A 6079-nucleotide genomic window follows, 5' to 3' on the forward strand; every position below is an offset into this window, starting at 1 on the left:
CCCCCCCCCCCCCCCCCCCCCGTGAAACGCACGCCGCGCTCCGAGCTGCATCCAATCAGAGCTGCAGCAGTGAGCGCGTCATCCTGTTCTTCCCCAGTGATTTGCTTGCTGGCACCATTGAGAGCAGTGCCGTGGAGGAGAGCTGAGGCAGGACAACATAAGCCCTCCCCTGAAAATAAGCCCTCTGGTGTTTTTCTTTCCAAAAAAATTAATAAGACAGTGTCTTATTATCAGGGAAACACGGTAGTAACAGTGATATTGTAAGATGATCAACTGTAAATGACTTAGCTATTCTCATCAATGCAATGATCTAAGACAACTCTAAAGGATTTATTGTGGAAAATGCTATCCATTATCAGAGAAGAATTGATAGAGTCTGAATACAAATCAAAGCATACTTTTTTTACTTCCTTTATTTTTCTTGGGGATGGTGGGGGGGTTGGGCTATGTTTTCTTTTATAACATAACTAATATGGAAATATATTTTGCATGACTACATAATTATAATCTCTATTAAATTCCTTACCTTCTCAATGAGGGGGTGGGGAGAGATGGAGAGAATTTGGAACTCAATTTTCAAAACAAATGTTAAAAATTATTTTTTACATATAATTGGGGATAAATAAATATTTTTTAAAAGCAGATAATCTCTAAAGTTCTTCCATGTCTAAGGTAAAAGTATACTAGATCTCTTCTGGGAATAACCTGCCTCTGCTTACAAAACTCCCAGAGATATGACAGTGAGAAGAAACCATTGTATAATGAAAAAAGTCCTGGACACAGATATAATATAGAAAGGTTTAATCCAACACTTAACTACGTATATAACTTTGGGCACAATATTTCAGCTCTGGCCCTCAATTTCCTCATCTTTAAAGCTGGGATTGTAAAACTTGTGCTGCCTACCTCACAAGGTCGTTGTAAAGAAAGTGCTTTGTAAACTATAAAGTGCCTTATAAATGTGAATTATTATTATGACATGGAAATTTAACATGAAAGTTAACAGATTGACACAGCAATGATTTGAAAATAAAATCTTCCAACTATATAAGGGAAGAAGTCTAGGGTTTGCTCTATGGGTAGGAATTTAGCTGCTCAGGGACAGTAGCTGGGGGAGGAAGTTAAAAAGCCATAGTAACAATGATAGTGATGATGGTGAAGATGATTGAAATAGGGGTGACAATGGGGATGTTGCTGTTAATGACAATGGCAATGGCAATAGAGATGATTGTGTGGCTCACGTCTTGACTCTGAAGGCTATTTCACAAAAAAAGCATCATGAGAATAAGGGCACAGTCCTTCTGTGTACCTGCTTGGAAGGGGACAAAACTTATCTGGGTGGATCCAGTCTGGATTATAGTCATGATAATCTGGTTCCTCCCAGGACCAATCATCCAGACAGATTGCCCAGTAATGGCGTGTCAGAAGGAAAGGACTGGAACACTTAGTTTATGGAGAGATTAGCTGACAGATACCATGTTTACTGATTAGAGTTATCATTTCCTTCCCCCCCCACCTAACCACAACAACTCCAAGGCAGAAATGCAACATTTTTGCTTCTCAACAAGAGAAATAAGTGAAACAGTGCAGTACAGAGAGACAGCCTTACACTTAGGAAGGACTGAGTTTGAGCCTCGAGAGTCTGGAGAAAGGGTGGGGAATTTGCAGCCTCGAAGCCACATGTGGCTCTCTAGGTCCTCATATTTAAGTTTGTAGTCAGTCAAAGGGCCACATGTGAGGACTTAGAGGGCCACATGTGGCCTCGAGACTGCAGGTTCCCCACCCCTGGTCTAGAGTCTACACATACTGAATGAGTGATGCCCCTGACCAAGGTACTGAATGTCTCAGTGTTCTGGGCAACAACTCTCCAAGACTCAGTTGTAGAGATGGAATTCCACTTTACAACTTCCTAAAGAGAAAGATTTAACCCATATTTAATGCAACCTCCCCCTCTCAAAAGCATATTTTCCTGGGGTCCAGGAATTTGTTTTCTATATTTTAATAATCACATTTAAATATAATTGGTTTCCTTTGTAATAAGTCCTATGAATTTGATTTCAAGCATATAAGAATATGACCATGAGGAGGGGAGCATGGATTTCACCAAACTAATTGTCAAAAGACCCCAGGACACACAAAAGGGGGAGAATCCCTGCTCTTACTCTAAGCTATTATCAATCTTAGATGCCTACCTCAGTGTGAATTTGAGCAGGTTTTCATAGTGGCAAGACTATGGAGAAATGAGACACCCAAGAGAAGGGTACTATCAGGGAGAAGGGAGGAAATTATCATATATCAGATAATACAAGCGTTTCAGACCACATTTGTCTCCACCACTATTTCCTGATGTGGCTAGTCACAAATGTCAATAGGCATTTTACATTGCCTTTGCGATAGTGGGAATGGACCTGTATTAAACTATATGGATACTCAGGTCTAGTCCTTTCTAGAAACAAAGGGTGAAAGGGCTGGTTAGGAACATGGATATAAGCTATGGAATGTAATAAAGTTAACCAATTTGTACTGAGAATGAAACCCAGGAATTTAGCAGCTAGGGGCACAGTGGATAGCACATTGGACTTGGTTTGGCACTTACTAGCTGTGGGACTTCACCTTTCTCAGCCTCAGTTTTCTTATCTGTGAAATGGGTATAATAATAGCACCTCCTCCAAAGGGTTATTAAGCAGTTAAATTAAATAACAAGTGCAATGCATTTTGCCATTAGATGCCAGTTATTATTGTTGTTATCAGTCTTTTTGGAAAACTTGACTAACCATCAACATGCCAAAGCATGGAACCAAAATGTGGAACTATTATGAACCCTGTCACATAAAGGGGATTGAAACATGGCATGTGGCTGCAGATAAAACAAAATGACTGGCTAGCATTTGTATGCTGCTTTAAGGTTTGCAAAGCACTTTCAGATAGTCGATGAACATTTTTAAGCACCTACTGTGTGTCAGGCACTGTGCTAAGCACTGGAAACACATAAAGAAGCAAAAGACAGTCCCTATCCTTAAAAAGTTTAATCTAATGGAATAGCTTCTGTGAATTACCTCATATGATCCTCACTCATAATAACTATATAAGGTAGATGCTATCATGATCTGCATTTTATAGACAAGCAGGCTGAGGCTGAACAGAGTTAGATGACTTGTCCAGAGTCACACAGCTAACAAGAGTCTGAAGCCGGCCTTGATTCCAAGCCTCCCCAACCTCAAGTCCAATCTCTGTCTCTACCTCACTACCTCTAATATTCAGCACATCTGGTGATCTTGTTCCAGATGTTATCCATACACTTGACCAGGGATCCATAGGAGCCTTGCTAGGAAAACTGGGAAGGATTCCAGTTACATATGACCAAGGTAAGGGGATGGAGGTTTCCCATCATTCTTTTGTTGTTGTGTTCAAATGACATGATTGGCACTTTAACAAGGAAGCATTCCTTATATGGGGAAATTTCCCTATTTTTAAATGTCCAGACCCAAGTTAGAAAGTTTTCCTGATACTCCCTAACCCTCATAGAGTTCCTAGGGATCAGTAGGGGGATTTTTATGTTTTTATGTGCCCCACAATTAATTTTTGGAACATTCATTAGTGACATCCTCTGGGTACCACTAACCCCTAGAAACTTGGGACTTTATAAGCCAGAGTTGTCCAAATTCCCTCCTTGCCTCTCCCAGGGAACTACCATCATAGGAATCTGCGTAGCTTTCTAAGGAGAATGAATGGGTTGCTTCAGGATGTAGCGAGTTCCCCTCACTTAAGCTCTTCAAGTTGGTCACTTTTTAGGTATTAGGTATTAGGCAAATTTAGGATTCCTGACCCAGCATGGGTTATATTAGATATCCTCCTAGGTCCCTTCCAACTCTAAAGTTCTGAAGTTATAGGAAGTACCTCAACCCAGACACTTCCTACATAGCATAATACAGTTCAAATCCCAGCTCTAATCATATAGATTAGTAAACAACAATAACAACTCTTTATTTAGCTAGGGTTTTTTGTTTATTTGTTTGTTTGCCCATTTGTTTATTCCTTCACTTATTTGTTAGTTCATTTACTTATTTGTTCATCTATTTGTTTATTTACTTATTTTGTATATCTCCAGGCTTTAATAAAATAATATGTGGGAGAGGGGGGTCTTGGGAGGGGAAGGATGGGGGGGGAGGTACCTCAGTTCAGTGAGAGGGCTTGGCAGCTGTTTTAAGAGACTGATTTGGAACAGCTCTGGCACTAGAACCATCTTTCAAGCTGGTGCTGAATGTGAGGCTGGAGGGTGGGCTACCTGAGTGAGATGTAGCCAAGGAATTCTACCAGAAGTCTACTCCCAAAGACATCACTGACAAGGGCATGAGATCTGTGGTCAAGTGCCATACTGCTGGCCAAGAGTTAAAAGTGAAGATCGGGAAAGCCATTACTAAAAGATTGAGCCTTGAGTAGCTAAAGGAGGAGAGGACGGCAACTGGCAGAGAGACCCCACATCATCACCCTCACCCATTCCTCCAGAGGAAAGCTGTTTGACTGATATACAGAGAAGGAAACCAGGTCTGTCCTTTGGTCTCTGCTGGAGGCCATAAGTTTGCTTCATGACAACTTCTTGCACTGTGACCTGAAGCTTGAAATATTTTTCTGAATGACAATGAGCAGATTTAAATTTCTGGCTTTGATTTTTTTCCTGACACTTGGAACCTGGAGAGACACTTTAAGAATTGTGTGACCCCAGAATACTTGACCCCAGAGATCCTAAAGTGTTCCACGGATGAAATCCACCTTGGCTATGGCAAGGAGGTTGACTTCTGGGACTGTGTGGTGATCATATTGACACTCCCCGCTGACTCTCCTACTTCTAGAATCAACAATAGATCCTGATGCTTCCTAAGATCATGGAAGGCCAATGTCAGTTTGGGTCACCAGAATGGGATGACTGCTCAGCAATTCTCAAAGACCTGATCTCAAGGCTGCTACAGATGAATACTGAAGAAAAATTCACTGCAGGCCAGATCTTGCAGCATTCCTTCTTTCAAAACAGTGAAGACAGGCAGGCTGGGAACCTTTCTCCCCTCCAGCAATTAAGGGTAGCAGTATGGAAATCATTGGCTATAGTGCTGTATAGCTCTGGCTACTTATCAAGAATGGCCTCTGACCAAGAGCCTGTAGGGGAGCCATATGGACTTCTCCCAGTAAGGTAACTCAATGACAACTGTGCCTTCTGCTTCTATTGACACTAAAGAAGGAGCGTCATAACACAGCTGCCATCTAACAATGCTAGCCTCCTAGCCTGTTCCTAGGCTATAATCCAGAAAAGGAGGAAGATATGGCCAACACTAACTATGACTCTACATTGTTATATAATTAGGCCCCTAGTCTTGGGAAGTCCAGGGTCTCAGGAAGTCCAGAGTCTCGGGAAGTCCAGGGTCTCGGGAAGTCCAGGGTCTCGGGAAGTCCAGAGTCTTGGGAAGTCCAGGGTCTCGGGAAGTCCAGGGTCTCGGGAAGTCCAGGATCTCGGGAAGTCCAGGGTCTCCAATTTAGGGCTTTGGTCAATTTAACCACCCTGGGTTCTAGACATTAGCATTCTTCCTTCTTCTTGTGCTCTCTAATAATAATGCTACAGCAAAGGGGACTATATCTTTGTCCCCGTCCCTGATGCTCAGGACCACAGGAATAGAGTGGAAAGAAAGTGGACCAGCCAAAAGTCATATTCACATCTTTGCTGTTGCTGTCAATTTTTAATGTGAAATAAATCATCCTGTATATGAGCACCATTCTCTATGGGAAATGAAATGTATATTATTCATTACCTAATTTTAGTTTTATCTTAATTGTTACCTTTCATTTTTGCATCATCATCATTTCTAAATATGTCAATGAGCCATCCCTTGTACCAAAGACTTTTTAAAATTAAAAAAACTTTTCATTAAAACCAATGAACATATTAGGCATATTTGATAGTTCCACACCCAGAATCCTTCATCTCTTCCAATAAAAGAAGGAAATTCATCATCTAATCTCTGGAGTCAAGCTTGATCATTATAATCACAAACTTATTCAGTCTCTTAATTTTGTGCTTTGATATTTTTTG

The 6079-nt window shown here is 41.1% G+C and overlaps 1 pseudogene; it reads left to right on the plus strand.

Moving 5' to 3' along the window:
* The window catches only part of LOC138156710 (phosphorylase b kinase gamma catalytic chain, liver/testis isoform pseudogene), a 13926-nt pseudogene extending 8570 nt beyond the window's left edge, over positions 1–5356 (plus strand).
* Positions 5357–6079: the final 723 nt, after the last annotated feature.

This window comes from Petaurus breviceps, unplaced genomic scaffold (assembly GCF_028583685.1).
Source record: "Petaurus breviceps papuanus isolate PSGF00001 unplaced genomic scaffold, PetGlider_PUasm1.0 156, whole genome shotgun sequence".
Classification (NCBI taxonomy): Eukaryota; Metazoa; Chordata; class Mammalia; order Diprotodontia; family Petauridae; genus Petaurus; species Petaurus breviceps.